This window comes from Megachile rotundata, chromosome 2, assembly GCF_050947335.1.
Source record: "Megachile rotundata isolate GNS110a chromosome 2, iyMegRotu1, whole genome shotgun sequence".
NCBI lineage: Eukaryota > Metazoa > Arthropoda > Insecta > Hymenoptera > Megachilidae > Megachile > Megachile rotundata.
This window is the reverse complement of record NC_134984.1, coordinates 5,557,756-5,574,926: the sequence shown is the minus strand read 5'-3', so window position 1 is coordinate 5,574,926 and position 17,171 is coordinate 5,557,756. Positions and strand designations below refer to the sequence as shown.

Below are 17,171 nucleotides of genomic sequence, written 5' to 3'. Positions count from 1 at the left end.
GTTGACACCTCCATGTTTGCCAACGTCTCACCCCTCGGCCGCGTGCAATGAACCTTGGAAACCCCGTCCAAGGCCAGTGCGGCCGTGCGACCCCGCGCGATGGAGACCGGCTCTCCCGAATGGAGTCGCAATCCCCCGCGATCAGCGCACGTGCGCTCGCTACGCCCTAGCTACGCTAAATGTGACTCCCCGGGGTGTCACGGGCGACGCGGTGAAGCCGCGCCGCCCCTTACCGTCAGCTATCTCCGGCTGGCCCGCGCGGAGCCGGTGTTACCGCGCGCGACCTGCGACCTCCCCCTCTCCCGGGACGAACCGCCCTCGCGACCCGCCGAGCCCCTTGGCGTTCCCTAACGCGTTCCGCCGCCTCCTTCTTTGAGACTACCGTCTCGCAGAATTTGACGACGGCCTCCCACTTGGTGGCCGAGTCTACCATGGCCCGGACGACCCCTCCCGGGGAGAGATCACTTCCCACCTCGCACTGGAGGAAGTGTCTCTCCCACGCGAACGCGGGACACTCGCTCAGCGTGTGCTGAGCGGTGTCCGGCCCTTCCCCGCAATGATAGCACTGCGGCGACCGTTCCCTACCCATCCGACACAGGTACTCGGCAAAACAACCATGCCCGGACAGCACCTGTGTGGTCCAGAACGTGAGCGCTCCGTGCCCACGATCCATCCACTTCTCCAACAGCGGAAGAATCGCCCCGACCGCTCGCTTACCTACAGCGCCAATGCGCAGGAGCTCGAGCCTCCATTGCCAAATAGCGTCACGGCGGGCCTGGAGCCGGGCCTCCTCGATGCTCGGGTCCGGCAGGGCCCCCCATTAATATCGGACGCGTTACGATCGCGCAGACGGCGTCTTAGATCGTAAATCCTCTCTTCGATTTGCGCTTTGTAGCGCCATGGCAAAACACCCGCCAAGATCATCGACGTCTCATAAGAGATCGTGCGGTAGCCCATCACAACCCTGATGGCAAGCCTCCGCTCGACCCTACGCAGCACCTGCTGCGAGTCCTTGCTCGCTACCAGGTCGGCCGCCCAAACTGGGGCGCCGTACAGGGCCATGCTCCGCACGACCCCCATGTAGAGCCGCCTCACGCTCTCGCTAGGACCCCTCAGGTTGGGTAAAAGACGCGCCAACGCGTCCGCTGTACGGCCCAACCTGGGGGCCAGAGCATTGAAATGGCCCTCGAAACTCCAGCGGGAGTCCAGCAGGAGGCCGAGATACCGCATCTCGGTCCCTATACGGACCTCCACTCCGTCTACCCGGACCACGGCTCCTTCCGGAGGCTTATCCCCACGGGGGTGGCAGAAGGCCATCACCTCCGTTTTCCGGGGAGCCACCTTCAGTCCGAGCCGTCGGATGGTCGAGACAACCGCCGCAATCCCTACTTCTAGATTCCGGCTGGTCCTCCCCCAGTCGCGACCCACTGCCAGTATGTGGGTATCGTCCGCGAAACACGTCCCGAAAACGCCGTCTGGCAACGGAACCGTGAGCGTCGCGTTGTATCCCACGAGCCACAGGTCCGGCCCCAGCGCCACACCCTGTGGCACCCCGCGCTCGACTGCCCAAACGCGCGTTACCTCTTCTCGGTCTACGCATTCTACAGTCCTGCCCCGGAGATAGTCGGAGACTATGTCCCGGAGCTCCCCAGGAACGCAGTGTATAACTAGCCCCTCCTCTATCGCCCAGTAGGGAAGCGAGTTAAACGCATTCACGATGTCCAGCGATACGGCTATCGCCAGACCTCCCCGTGAGGTCGCGGCCTCCGCGATCGCCCGGATTCGCCTCACCGCGTCGACCGTGCTGCGTTCCTTCCTAAACCCGAACTGGCACGGTGCCAGGTCTGGGCCCACCCCGGATAGATGGGCCACCAACCTCTCCGCGATAACTCTTTCGAAGAGTTTCCCTATCTCGTCTAGGAGAACGATAGGCCTGTAGGACGACGGTTCGTCCTCGGGCCTTCCCGCCTTACGCAAGAGGACCAGCCTTCCCCGTTTCCAAATTACCGGGAACGCTCCCTCCCTGAGGCACGCGGTAAAAAGACGCGCCACCCTTTGACCGAGGTGATGGAGCACCAAGGACAACACCCTGCTAGGTACGCCGTCAGGACCCGGAGCGGTACTCCGAGCCTTCACCCGTCTGACGGCGCGGACGAGATCCTCGACGGTTACCTCCACACCGTCGCTCCGCGGAAGGCGAAGCAACGGCCCGGTTCGCGTCGGATGTTCCTCACGGGGGAACAGTGCCTCAACAACGCTCCTCAGGAATTGAGGATCAAGGGTCTCTGCCACCGGAGGGGCCCACGGGCGAAACTTCTCCATCACAAGCTTGTACGGCTGCCCCCAGCGATCGCGCTCCAGAGACCCAAGGAACTCGTCCCAGGCACGGTCCTTGGACTCTTTGATGGCCAGCTGCAATGCCATCACGCCCTCACGATACACTCCCCAGAGGTTTTGCTCCCTCTCGGGATCGCGGTTCCGTCTGCGTCGGGCGCGCTGATACTGGCGACGCAATGGCACACACGCTTTGCGAAGCTCCGCGATGTGCGGCGTCCACCAGTATGCCGCCCGACGTGGGCAAGGGGAGGCCCGGGGCATCGAGACATTACAAATGTCGTGCAATGTGTCCCGGAGTCACTCTGCCTCGCCCTGGACGTCCACAATCGTCTGGTCCGGAGAAGCCGGCCAGCAAGCCGCGAGGGCAGCAGCCTCTGCTAAATCGCGGTCGAGTGATCTTAACGCCCACCGACGGGGGCCCGAGCGCCCACCACCGCAGCGCCGGGTATCGGAGGAAATGTCGACGCGGATGTAGCGATGATCGCTCAGCGTCTCCACTCCCTCCTCCACCCGCCAGCTCGCAACGATTCGCGCGGCCACAGGGGAGGCCCAGGTCAAATCTACGACCGACTCATCCTGAGGCCGCACGCAAGTGCTCACCGAACCCCTGTTTTGCAACAGGAGCCCATGCGCCGCGGCCCAAACGAGGACCGCCTCGCCCCTTGAATCAGTCGTCGAGGTACCCCACTCTACCGCGTGCGCGTTGAAATCCCCGAGGATCAATACGCCCCGCGATGGGCATGCTGAAACGATCGAACTCACCCTATCGAGAAATTCCTCGAACTGTTCCAAGGGCCAACGAGGCGGGGCATAGACGCCCACGACCGCCGTATCCCCCCATCGAAACAGTACCGCACCGCGACCGGCCGCCGACGCGGTGCACGTCGGGAAACCCTGGCGATTCCGCGCCACTATCGCGACCAAACCCTCCGCATCCCCAAACCAATCGTTCCTATCGGCGGGAATCCGGTGCGGGTCTACTACTATCCCTATCGACGCCTGCCACTCGTCGAGGGTGTGGATCAGGAGATCCTGTGCCCTCGCCGAGTGGTTCACGTTTGCTAGTATGAAGGGGCTCGACGGCCCCATTACTTACCGCTCGCGTCGTCCGCTGCCTCCTCAGCGCCGTCCTCTTCCGGCGTTGCGGTCGCCTCCATCTCCTCGGTGGGGCCCTCTGGTTGTGGTCCCTCGCTGGTTGCTGGCTCCTCAGCAACCATCTTCTTCACCGCAGGTGTCGGGGTGGATGCCTCTTCCTCGCTGTTGGGGGCGGGCTCCTTCCTCTTCCTGCTGGTGACCTCGGTGTCTTCTTTCTTCGCGGGTTGTTCCTGCGGTTCCTTCTTCTTCTCCGTTGGCTTTGTAGGAGCCACGGAGATCTGGGAGCAGTCCTTTGCCCCCAGGCTGTGCTCGGCTGAGCGTCCGAGGCTGGCGCAGAGCGGACATCTTCGCTTATTCACGCACTCGGCGGCGATATGTCCCGTGCCGCCGCACGCGTACCATAGGCCGGACCAGTCCGGCCCACCGCACTTCTGCCGGGTGTGTCCGGTTTGTAGGCACCGAAAACAGTGCTGCGGGCACGGCTCAAGTACATGTACTTTCGCCTGCGCCCAACCGACGCGCACTTTCCCGGCGTCCCGAACCTTTTTGACGGCGGTCAGTGGGCAGCGCACCCAAGCTGACCCGAGTCCCGCCACTGTTTGGCGCACTTTACCGACGCGCACCTCACTTGCGTCGATCTGCGCCAGCTCCGCAACCGCGCGCGCGATTGTCTCTTCGGTCGCGGAGTCGTCCAGCCTGAGCAACCGGAATTCAGCCATCTTCACCGGCCTCGCGACTCGTACGTCTGAGCCCGCGAAGACCGGCTTCAGTTCGTCGACAAGGGCCTGGGCCTTCTTCGCTGCCTCTTGTCCTGGGATTCCCAACAGGATCCCTTCCGTCTTCGTTCGGCTCAGCTTGAACTGCTTGATGCCGAGTGCTTCTGGCTTAACCGCTGACCGCTGGCTTCTCCGCCTTCTTTGCGGCGCGCTTCTCTTTACGGCCCACCACCTTAGCCCACGTCTCCTGCGCGGCTGTGGTGGGCTGAGGCTTCTGGGAGGGATCCGCGCTCCTTGCTGGAATCCTCTCCTCTTCGCGGCTCTTCGTTGCCGTCTTCGGGTCGTCTTTCGGCGCCCGCGCAGCTGGGGCCTTCTTCGCTCCGATGCGGAGCTCTTCGGCCAAGGACTCGAATCTCTTATCGAGCTCCTTGGTCACTTCCTGGGCGACCGCTCTTATAAGGTCCCTGATTCCCATTCCCTGTAATGGGAGCTCAGGTATCGTAGGCTCGGTCGCCTGAGGGTGTGGCGGGCTCTCGTAGCCAATCGCCATCTCCTCTTCTGCTCGTGCACACACGTCTTCGGCTCCTGCGAGTGTGGCCGGCGCCAGGCTCTTCACAAGGCTTTCAACCTTGGGCCTCCTGACATCTTCTACTTCTGTCGATGAGGAGATCATCCTGGCTCTCTTTCTCCTCATCGACAGGCCGATCGGTGTGTCCCCGGATTCGCTGGGGACGGTGCTCCTCGGTGTGGGGCTACGCCTCGACTCCGCCTGTGCCTCTTCGAGCCGCCGCTGAAGGGCTGCAGTCCTCTCCTTCTCGGCTTGGAGAGCCGCTCGGAGCTCACGAGTCTCTTCTTCTGGCGCATTGGGGGAGTTCTCGTGCCTCCTCCCCAATTCCGTGGCGTACGCTTCCGCCGTGTTCGCGCATTCACGTAATTTGCGCACGTACGTCCCCTTCAGGTTGGTCGATCTTCCGGCGACCATCCTGATATCCTCGGCGAGGACCAGGACCTGCGCAACCAGGTCACAGGAGGGCAGGTTTCTTGCCTCGTTGGCAACCTCCCTCACCTCGCGCAGGGGCAAACTCCCCTTGCTGGGTCTGGCTGCCTCGCGAATCGCCAGACCCACATCTTCAAGGGCCAGCTGCCGCAGTGCAGCTGCTTTACGTTCGGCCACCGCTGCCTCTTCGGCCTGTAGAGCGATGGCCCTCTGCTTTTCGCGATTCAATCGCGCGAGCGCATCCGCGGCCCTTTTCTCCGCCGTATCCGTATTAGCACCGGCCTTCCTGCCTTTGGTGCTGGATACGGCAGGCCTTCCTCTCTTGCGGAGGGAAATCTGCGACGCAGGGACTCCCTCGGTGGACATCGTCGAGGTTGACGAGTCCGACTCTGCGCCTTGGCTCTTAGCTCCTCTTCGGGGTCTTCTTCGTGGTGGGACCTTGGTCCATCCCCCGGTGGGGCCGCCCACGCACGGCGACCCTCGGCCCAACTCACGATCCGACGCGGCGTGCAGCGACTCGGCGCTGCTAATCACCACTAACATCGGGCACGGTCCACCGATGGCGCTTGGCTCGACCGACGACCTTGCCGTCGGCGCTAGTCCGGAAGCGCCTGCCCGCGTGACAATCGACGCGTATGTCTTCGCGGGCCCCGCCACAGCGCTCACTCGCAGAGCGTCATTAGAGTCCACATTCGCGCCGGCGAACCGGAAGACGCTTGGCGCGGCACTCGCCGATGTGCTCGGCACGCCCATTCGCGTCACGCCCGACACCCCGGTAACCGCACTTGGGGTGAGAACATACGGCACTCCTGTCGCGTCCGTTCGCGCGACCGTGCCGACCTGCGCCACCGCACTTGCGCAAGTAAAGTTCCCGGCACTGGGCGCCATTCCCGTGATGGCACCCCCCGACGGCCTCGGCCCGACACCCAAGGCAAAACGCGGCGCGAATCCCGGCGCGAAGTGCTGCCCCGACAATGCAGCCGCCGACCCGGCGACGATCGGTGCCGTCTCCCCGAACGAGACGGCACGCACCGCAGAGGTCGATACGACAGACGGTACTGTCATCGCGACCCACGATGCCGAAATCGGCCCGACACCTGTTTGCGGCCCGGCCACCGCACCGAACGCGACCGGCGTCTCCCCGCACGAGACGGAACGCGTGGCGGGTGCAAGTCCCGACGAAGGCGCAGCGGTCGTGAACACCTCCGCGAGATCCCGACGCGCGCCACCCGCCGTAGTACACGGCACTGTTCTTCTTTTTGCCAGGGCCCTTTTCGGGGACCCGGCGACGCTGGCTGGAGCGGCGACCCTCCTAGCCTGCGCCACCTCCATCTTCTCGAGCGTCACTCTCACCTTGTGGGTGACGCTCTTGTCTTCCAGGATGACCGGTTTCGCCTTCCGGCCCATCTCTGGACTCCTGTTCTTCCGGGTTTCCGTCGCCGTCCTCTCCGATCTTCGCAGGGAGGAACCCACCTCCGCTGCAGATCCGCTCTTCTCCTCCTTAGCCTTCTCGTCGGAAATAGAATTTTTGTTTGCCATATTAGAGGATGCGTGTTCTTCGGGTTCGGTCATCATGGCACCCGCACCGCGGTGCGGGATCTTCCCCCGGTCTGAAACAACCCTAGATAAGCGATGCCAAAGCCGATAAGCGGTTTGTCGGACGGTCCATCCTATTGGCATCGAGTGACTCTAATTAAAACGTTACGGGATAGGCCCGCGCCATGAGAGATGTTAAAGGTTTCACGTAACCCCTATCGAGTGAGCGACGCCGGATCCGAACCGACGCCTAACTCAAACCTCAGGCTAGACGTGTCAGGTCTTTGTATCCCTCCCTGACTTCGGGTATGGGGAACCAGCGACCAACCTGGATCCCCCATTCCCCCGCCCGAACACTGCCACTTCAACTCCCGGATTGGCTCCAGTCATCTACATGCGCCTCCTTCCCCCGACATGCTGGGTCAGGGCCTCTTTGCCTATCATGTAGGACTTACGGTTTGGCTATCTTAACCAGCAGCGGTCGATATCCGTCGACACACATAGACCCGGTCGGAAGGCTACTACTCCTCCCTTGGCTAGTCTCGCGGGAAATATCCATGACAGGTCGACCAAGGCTCTCTCACACAGTGTTCAACACTAACGTAGTCCCCCGTTCTCGGCACGAGCCCGCACGACATGGTTGTACCTGCCGAAGTCCGAAGTCTTCGTCGGTATGGCCTCGCGCTTCATCGAACAAGTTCTTACGCCAGTGCGACACTCCCATTCACACACACATTCATACTTCGCCGTTCTCCCGTTAGCACAGAGGCACTCACCCTTGGGTAGCACCGAAGTACTACCGAAGAGCATAGAGTGCCTCCGCCCCAGCAGACACCACGTAAAGGTGGGAGATCCGACTTGTGCCCCCCTGGCACCAGTTCGTCCGCCAACCTAACCTACCTAACCTATCTAATCTAACCTACCTAACCTTTTTTTTTTTTTATCGTGGGGAAAATCTTCGAAAGATACCCCGCACCCCTTAGGGAGGGTACGGGGTTATGCGGGATTTTTACCCGCTAAAAACCCCACTGCGACCTTCTCCATCTGGGGGCGCTCCGGGACCTTTGGGTACTACTATCCGGTGCGCCCCCTCTCTTGCACGACGGTGCCCTCCTCCGGGGGGTCTGATGGACCCCCCATTGGCACCATTCTCTTAACGGCCAGCTCCGGGAGGTCGCGCCCAGAGCCGGCCCCGCCGCGGGCCACGTGCAATGGCGTCTGGGGCTCCAACCCCAGACGCCTGCGGCCCCGACGGGTCTGCTGACTGCAAACCCGTCCTTTCGCCCTCCCAATCGTGGGAGGGCCAGGCTGCGCTAGGCGCAGCCTCACTCCTACTCATAGGGGGGCGTTCTAGCCACGGCGGCCACGGGAGCTGCCCCGTGCCGCCGTACGCCCCCCTCTACTCCCGCGGGCGGGAGCGCGACCTCAACGCTCGCGCTCCCGCTCCGCCGCCACCTTCTGCGACATTACAACTTCGCAAAAGGAGGCGAAAGCTATCCATGACCTCTCGCTGGCAAGGATTTCGCGTACGACCGTTGCCAGCGAGAGGTCCCAACCAACGTGGCACCGGAGTGCCACGCGATGCCCCGCGAACGCGGGGCAGTCCTGCAATGTATGCTGGGCATCGTCATACCCAGCATCGCAGTGGTGACAGCAGGGTGTCTCCTCTTTTCCAATCCGCCACAGATCCCCACCGAAGCATCCATGTCCGGTGAGTACCTGGGTCATCCGGTAGGTTATCCTTCCGAAGCCGCGATCCCGCCATTCACTCAAAACTGGCAGGACCGCCCCGACGGCGCGCTGTTCGGCGCAGCGACGTATCAGGTCGCCGCGCCAATTTGTGAGCTCGAACCGTCGGGCCTGGCGTTGCAGCGCCTCCACTTCCGACTCTAACCGGGGCACCCCCTCCCGACGGAGATCACGGAGACGCCAGAAAACTCTGGCATCTCCCTCCGCCATGTAGTGGAAGGGGATATACCCAGCTAGAGCCATCGCCGCCCCATACGATACCGTGCGGTACCCTCTGATCGACCTGATGGCCAGCCTGCGCTGGACCTTGCCCAGCAATTTTATGATGGGCGGGCTGGCCATCAGGTCGTTGGCCCATATGGGCGAGCCATATAGGGCCATCGACCGCACGATACCTGCGTAGAGGCGGCGTACCCTCTTGTCAGGCCCCCCCAAGTTTGGAAGGAGGCGGCCTAATGCCGCCGCCGTTCTCTCCAAACGGGGGGCCAAGAGCTGGAAGTGGCGCTCAAACCGCCAGTGGCTGTCCAGGTGGAGACCGAGATACCTCAATCCGCCTCCAACCTGAACGTACTCATCACCTAACCGGATGAACGACTGGGGTGGTGCCTCTACACCTGGCGGGCAAAACCACATGGCTTCTGTTTTGCCCGCCGACACCTCCAAGCCCAGTCGCCGGATAGCAGAGGAGACTGCTGCCACCGCAACTTCCGCGTGGCGGATGGTCTCGATCCAGGTCCGCCCGGTCGCAAGCACATACGTGTCATCGGCATAACACGTAAGTCTGGCGCCGGGCGGAAGGGAAACCCGCAGTGCCGCGTCGTACCCTACATTCCAAAGGAATGGTCCCAAGACTGCCCCCTGGGGTACGCCGCGGTCCACCGATCTCCGGTGCATCTCCCCGTCCCGACCCAGGTACTCGATCCACCTGTCCCGCAGGTAGTCACTAATTACCGCCCTCAGATAGGGAGGCACCTCATGGTAGCCGAGGGCCTTCCTAATCCTCCCCCAGGGCAGGGTGTTAAAAGCATTCTTGATGTCTAAAGAGACACCAAGTGCTACCCCACCCTGGGAGGTGGCCGACTCCGCGAGGGATCGCACGCGATGTATCGCGTCGATGGTACTGCGACCCTCGCGGAAGCCATACTGGCAGTCGGCCAAATCGGGACCACCGCAGGACAAGTGCCTGGAGAGGCGGGCAACGAGAATTCGCTCGAATAACTTGCCCACCTCATCCAGGAGCACTATAGGCCGGAACGAGGAGGGAGAATTGGCGGGCTTCCCTTCTTTCCTGATCAAGACCATCCTTCCCACCTTCCATTGGGACGGAAACCGCCCCGACCGCAGGCAACTGTCAAACAGCCGCCGCAGTCGGGGCCCGAGGACGCTCAAGGCCTTTGCCCAGACGCGGCCGGGCATGCCATCGGGGCCCGGAGCTGTGTTCCGGGCCGCCATGCGTGCAATACCCGCCGTAAGTTCCTCCTCCGTGACCCCCATGTCGTCGGACCAGATAATCGGGTCCGACGAGGCAGGAGGCGGTGGCTCGTCATCCCTGGGAAACAGGGTGTCCACCACCTCCGCCAAGAACTGGGGGTCTAAACTCTCCGTGAGTGGGGGCGCCCATGGTCAGATGTAACCTAACCTAAATCTAACCTAACCTAAGCTAACCTAACCGTGACAGCGTAACGCGTAACACCGTTGCGTTATGTTTTTGTACTATAAAGAGTATGATAGAGAATGATAGAATGATAGAATACAATATAACCGTGACAGCGTTACGCGTTACGCGTTACGTTACGATAACCGTGACAGCGTTGCGCGTTACGCGTTACGATTACGATTTTATTTTATATTATAAAATAAAATTTTGATTTTATATTATAGAGTATGAGTATGAGTATGAAATAGGCGCGAAGCGCCTCGGGGGTTGGGCCGCGAAGCGGCCAGGGGGCGGAGCCCCCTAGTAAGAAATAAACCAGCTGTACTTCGCCACCGATATTATACTTTGAACAGCGATAGAGAAGGATATTTCTATAACTTGATAGTGTGTCACATTCCATTTCATGATGAAAGTACACTTATGTCCGAAAACGAATCTTCGGAACAATGTTTTCTTCGACGGCGACACGAATTGAAACCTATGTTGGGAAACGCAATCATTGACCAATTTACTCACGCAGAACAAATTATTGAAGCGGCGCTGGCCCAGGCTGTTGCTTTGAACGTTGTACGCGAAGGGGAAACTAATAATGAACAGTTAAGAGAACCAGTCAGCATTCATGCCGACGAAACAGTATATTGCGATCAAGTTGATTTGTATGAGGATCAACAGCAAGAAATACTTGCAATGCCAGAAGACGTGTTCCTTAATAGTATTCGAAGTCTTAACGTTCAACAGAAAGATTTATTGAAATCAGTTTCCTCAGTAATTGAGAAAGATATTAAAAAGAATGACGATGAAGATACGGAACAAATGTTACTTTTTATTGCCGGAGGAGCTGGTAGTGGCAAGTCGTTTATTGTAAAATTACTTGTTGAACATATGTAAGCCTCTTCTAAGGCTTCTCAATTATGGTAACGGGTTGGAGTAGGGAAAGAAACGGACACGTGTTGTTGCAGTATGACACTGAAATAAAACACTTTAATATTTCACTTATCCGAACGATATACACTTATCACTTCGTAGGTTCTCCTACCTGAACCAATACAATTTGCCGGACTTTCTGTATTTTACAATTTTATGTATTCTGTTTTAATATTCTTGCCTCTCTCTCGCAGTCTCGGTTTGTTACCGTCTTTCTGAAGAAGTCCGTCGCTCTCAATAGTACCCGCTCAGCGCCCCTCCCACAGCCGTCAGTCATGTGACTGCCGTCATTTGAAAGCCGTCAAACTTACACATATTAAACGCTGCTATAATCCCACAGTTGATATGATGATAAAACCATCGTTCATTGAAGTAGCTTCTTTGACTGGCGTCGCTGCCCGCCAAATACTCGGAAAAATACTGCACTCCTTGTTCTCGTTGCCTATTGAAAAAGGTACTGCAATGACCTATCGACGACTAACTGGACAAAGATTCGAACAGGAGAGACGAAAGTGGCGGTACATAAGGTGATTGATTATTGACGAGATATCAATGGTATCTTACGAGAATTTGCGAATAATTCATTTAAGATTGCAAGAATTCAAAATGAATGATACATTGTTTGGTGGCGTAAATGTACTTCTTTTTCGCGATATCATGCAGTTGCCCCCGGTAAAAGGACACTGGTGTTTTATACAGCCACATTGGTGTACCGCAGAAATTAATTTATGGCACCAATTTTCATTCTGCGAACTCACCATTAACATGCGACAAAGGGATGACGTCGAGTTTATCGACTTACTGAATAACCTACGGTTTGGGGAAGTGACAACCTTTCAACTACAAATACTATGCGAACGAAGAAGAGTTCCCTTAACCGGAGAGTTTGAGGATGGTAAAGCGGTAAGAATATTCCCAACCATAAAATTAGTCGATGAATATAATACAAAAATGACCGATAAATTAGCAAAATCACATCGAATGTACATCGTTGATGCAGTAGACGAGTCCCGTGAGGCAGCTACATATGGAAAAAGGCCACCAGAAAATGTTATTCCTACAAATGTTAATAACTGTGGCGGACTGTTACATACAATAACGTTAGCCGAGGGATCGCGAATCATGCTGCGGCGAAATATATCAATTTCTGATGGTTTGATAAACGGTGCAATGGGAATAGTTAAGAAATTTCGATGGCCGGCACTTAGAAGAGACCAACTAGAACAGGGAGAATTGCCGGATTCAGTTCTTATAAAATTTGACGACGAATCTGTTGGAAATAGGTTCAAAGATATTGATGGTTACATTCCAATATCTCCAGCTTCAGCAACGTTTCAGGCGACAAAAGGTTATGGGGACGTCGAGCGCAGAATGTTACCACTTATTTTAAGTTGGGCAGTAACAGTGCACAAATTACAAGGGACCACATTAAACAAGGCTGTAATTGATCTTGACAAAAGGAATTTTGCAAAAGGTCAAATTTACGTTGCACTTAGTCGTGTTAAAAGTCTAGATGGTCTAGTTTTATCTGATTTAGCGCCAAACAAAGTTCTAGTTAAACCTCATGACGAGCGAGCACTCGCAGAAATGGAAAGATTACGACGCTTGCTTTTGCAAACAAACACTGCAAATCAGCTTCCAGCGACTGACACGTAAAGAAACAAGCCAAGTCTGTTTTTTTTCCTTCTCTTTTATTTGCGGCCAATTGATAAAGAAATTGACGAAGTCTACTAACAGGAACAACTTTGAAAAATCACGGTCGCCATATTTCTTGCAAGGTAAGAATAAATCTTTTCCAATATCAATAGTTATTAACAATTAACGAGTCCCATAAATGTCTGTTACAAATGAGATCATCTTGGAAAGATCTTCGAGATTCGAAAAGTTTCATCGCGATCGGTGCATTTCTTACATAACAATACCAAAGAATAGGATTTTGCAATAACAATAGTTATTATACATGTATACTGATTTTCGGCCGACAAGACGTGTTTGTAGAAACAGTAGAAAATCGGCGACTGCATGTTGACTCATACACCACCAGAGACACGAAGGCATACGTAGAATTCAATATATTAGTAACAATAGTTTTTCGCTAATAACTCGAAAACTAAAGCTTCCCCTTAATTGCGGATAAGGAAAAAGTTGTTCAGAATCGTGCCCCTGATAACATATTAAAAGGACATTAAAATCGTCCAAAGTTGATTTCAAAACTTTTCAACAATTTTTTGCTAATATCTCGAAAACTAAAGCTTTCCGCGAAATTTGTATATGAACAAAATTGTTCAGAATCATGTCCGTGATAAGATATTAAAAGCACACTAAAATCGAGAAAAGTTTATTTCAAAAGTTGCCGGTTTTTTTGCAATAACAACACTTTGCAATTAAAAAATGAAAAATTTTTTGATAATGGTACCAATGGGAAGTCAGAACCTACCAGATGCAAAAGGTTTCGTTCCGATCGGTGCATCCAGCTAGGCGTAATAGGCGGGCACACATAGAAAATAAAAATAATAATAATACAAAAAATAAAAATAAAAAAATATATATACTGATCGAATTGAGTAACCTCCTCCTTTTTCGAAGTCGATTAAAAATGTAAAGAATCTATTAGTAAAAGTTAGATCTCGGAAAAATCAAAAATAAAAATGTTTTATATTTGTATATGTATTGCTTCATGGATATACCCGATCCCGGATCATGTTACATTTCTCGACGATCGAGCTTCACGGCGTCTGAAGGGGTCTTCCCCCCCAGTGGTGGGGATAACTTTGGTGCACATATCGTACAGATCATTTGTGCACATATCGAATATTTACTGTACTTAACAAAACGTGACGCAATTATTTTAACGGAACGCAACGCGACGAAACACGACGAAACGCAATTATACTAAACGCAACGCACTTAATTTTATACGCGACGCGACTTAATTCTACACGCGAAACGATTCTGTATCGGCGACCGTCTAGAGAGAGAAGGCGAGAAGTTACGCGACAAACATGCACTTTATGTTCTACTCCCGTACCAAGAGTTCGCGAAATCGAGACGTGGGAGGGTACAATATTGGTAAAGGCCTACTCGAGACGATACTTTGATTGTAGCTTACGCTGTACCATTCCCCGGTACAGGTTTGGTGATCCAGCCGAGTGACGATTCGAGAGATCGAGAAGTGATCTCTCGACGACGCGAAAAAGTCCGGACGTCGGGATCCGCGATCGTCCCGGACAGGGGCCCCCGGGTTTTTACCCTTCTAACTTAAACTAATTTCCCTACGATACAAAGCCACTCCGGTCACACTTTGCAGAACCTGCCCGTGAATGGCAAGCCAGGTGGTCTACAACCCACGATATGACAATCTTGATTTCGCGCTCTTTTACAAATATAACACGGTAATGGAGGGGCTTACCAAGGTGTCCAGGTACAGGTCGCAGCGGAATCGGGATTTTTCCTCTCGGATCGATAATAGAAAACGTAACAAAAAGCACTCGGCAATTGCCAGATACAGAATAGGGATCCGCGAGCCCTTGCGCCGGTATTAGGACACCTCGTAGCCTTCCCCCACCCTCTGCCGGAGTTTCCGAATTCTATCGAAGTCTTCTTCGGCAGGACCACTTCCGTCTCCACAGCCTCTCTTCTCCTATCGTAGGGCCGCAGCGGGGAAGCGGCAGGGAATCGGCACTTTCCTTCGGCGTACGTCGGTTTCTCGCTGGTTTCTTTCCTCTTACTCCGCTGCCTCTCTTCGTCTATCGGATGATCCGAACGGGGTAGCGGTAGAGCAGCGGCGTTTTCCCTCGACGTACGTCGCTCCTTCGTTGACCGTGACGTCATTCTCCGGCGGTACATATAAAATAGTATAGCGGCAGAATTCGTTCTTACGGTATTATACGCGCTTCGTTCTCTCTCTAGACGGTATCTGACCACGACCTATGACCCGTCCGGTCTCCCGAGGAGGCTCCTTGTGACGGGTATAAAATACCACGTCACAGGTGCTTGATCTTAGGGGCCTCTTCCTCTTGATTCTGCCAATTCGTTTTCTGAGTCGTCCGTGTCATAGTAATTAAATTCATCTGAGCTTATTTCCTTTGATGAATACTGTTTTTGTTTTTTCCTTTGTGGTAATGAATTGGTAGATGTTAATTCTCGTGGCCCAGGGGGGTGGGGGAGCCTCGACTTACTAACGGAGGGTAACCCTGTGTATCGATGGTACGTAATTTCGATTTATCGACGGTCGGTAACGATGGTTATCGACAGATGGCAGGTTCGGGTTGCCGACTTATGATAATCGGAGGGTACGTAACGAACGAGAGAACCTGGGATATCTCGGAGCGGCTCGAGAGATCGCAGGATGCGGTAGAAGAATTATTAAAATACTCCCGTATAATGTGGGGTCCGCCAAATCAGCGAGAGACCCGACAGTCGAATACACGGCTCTACTGACTTCGCGACTTTGTTAGAGGTGTGGATGAGAGTGAGGGAGAAAGAAGGAACGCTCGGTAATCCGTAAAATAACTTTATTCAAAAGGGTTGTGAATTTGGTACATGCTCTCACATCATTGATACAAATCGAGTGGTGCTGAACCGTGTCTAATCTCTTCGTAATTGTTTAAAAACGATTTCAATATGTGAACAGGTATTTCGTCGTGTTGACTGATTTTAATAGCTGTAGCAGTATCCAGAACTTCGAGGGGCGGAGGAGAGGGAATCGTTCCTTCCTCCTCGTCACTTGAAATGACAATTATTTCGGGATCGCGGTCCGAATTTAAAATGGTCGTGGCTTCAGAATCTGGAGAACAGGGAAGTTCCTGTTCGATGGGCGGCTGTGACTGTAGACGCAAGGTTTCGTCGCGTCTTCTCCGTCTTTCGCGACGGAGTCTTTCTCTAATTCCTCCTCGACGCTGTTTCTTATTCAACCGTTTAGTGCGAGTACGGTTGGGATATTTGGAAGACTATGTGAAAATAAACTTTAAGTAAAATTCGGAATTAATTGTAACAACTGCGTTAAGACCGGTTGTTCATCTTGACTTGCTCTATGTTCGAATCGACTGCACCGTATTACGCACGAGCCTCTAACAAGGGACATCACCAAGGTGTTACACGCCGATTTTAATGAAATTGACATATGTGGTAGCTTTTTAAAAATCATTTGACACGTATTTTTTTATATTTGCGAACATCCATGTTGAGGGGGTGAAAATAGCCCTCAAAGTTCGGGGTTGAAAACACATTTTCCTTAATATCTCGGAAACTAGAGGGTGTAGGAAGGTAAATTTTTTTTTAAATTGTGTAGTTTTTAGTCAGAAATTTAGCTAGTGTCAAAAATTTCGGGCGAAATTATTTATTTAAATAATATATTTAAAAAATGCCCTTTTTTATCAGCTTTGTATACTAAAAATATAGATCAAAATAGGGGATACGTGTTTTTGGAATTTTTTGTTTATTGTAATTTAGCAATAATTATTACATATACAATTTTCTTCTACTTTTTACGGAGAAGTGAGTTCAGATCTGTTTTCGAAGAGGGTCAGCCCTTTTTATGCGATAATTTGTCACGTCCTTAACAATTGGGTAATATCAGATGTTCATTGTTCCATCGGTAGCCAGGGAAGGACCAGCGGACAGGTATAAGTCCGCCGCGGTACTAGTCGTCGTAATACGGAACAAAGATTTCTATGGTCAATGAAACTTTTAGCCGAAGATATAAGTTTATTTATTTGACTTTTAATAATGAATTTCTTCATTGAATTTTATTATTGTGCACACTATATAACAATCTTCAGAAGCAAGCATTCAACTTTAGCTTAATCAATTTTTATTACATTGTCTTTTGTGAATAAATTTGTATCTAAATTCAATAAAACTAAAGGATTAGAAATTTGATGAATAAAATTTTTTCAACTTCGAAACCTGTTAACATTAAATGGTTGAACAAACGGTAGGGTATTTTTTGCTATTTTTAATATTTCCTGTTTCTTACACTGTTTCTTACCTAGGGATTGATCGTCATAACTTCTTCTCGCTATATCTTTTCCATGAATCAAGAAGCAAAACAGTATTTTCTGGTTCACACGGATCAAAAAAATATTGGCGGGTTTGTAAATAAAAGGTTGTTCCATTTCCTCTTAAGACGAGTGTCCCGCGGCGGCCATCTTGTTTGCAT

The 17,171-nt window shown here is 53.5% G+C and overlaps 1 long non-coding RNA gene across 3 annotated transcripts in view; it reads left to right on the top strand.

Moving 5' to 3' along the window:
• Positions 1–17,171, top strand: part of LOC105663862 (uncharacterized) — a 129,932-nt gene that overhangs the window by 88,820 nt on the left and 23,941 nt on the right. The gene's annotated exons all lie outside the window — the stretch shown is intronic.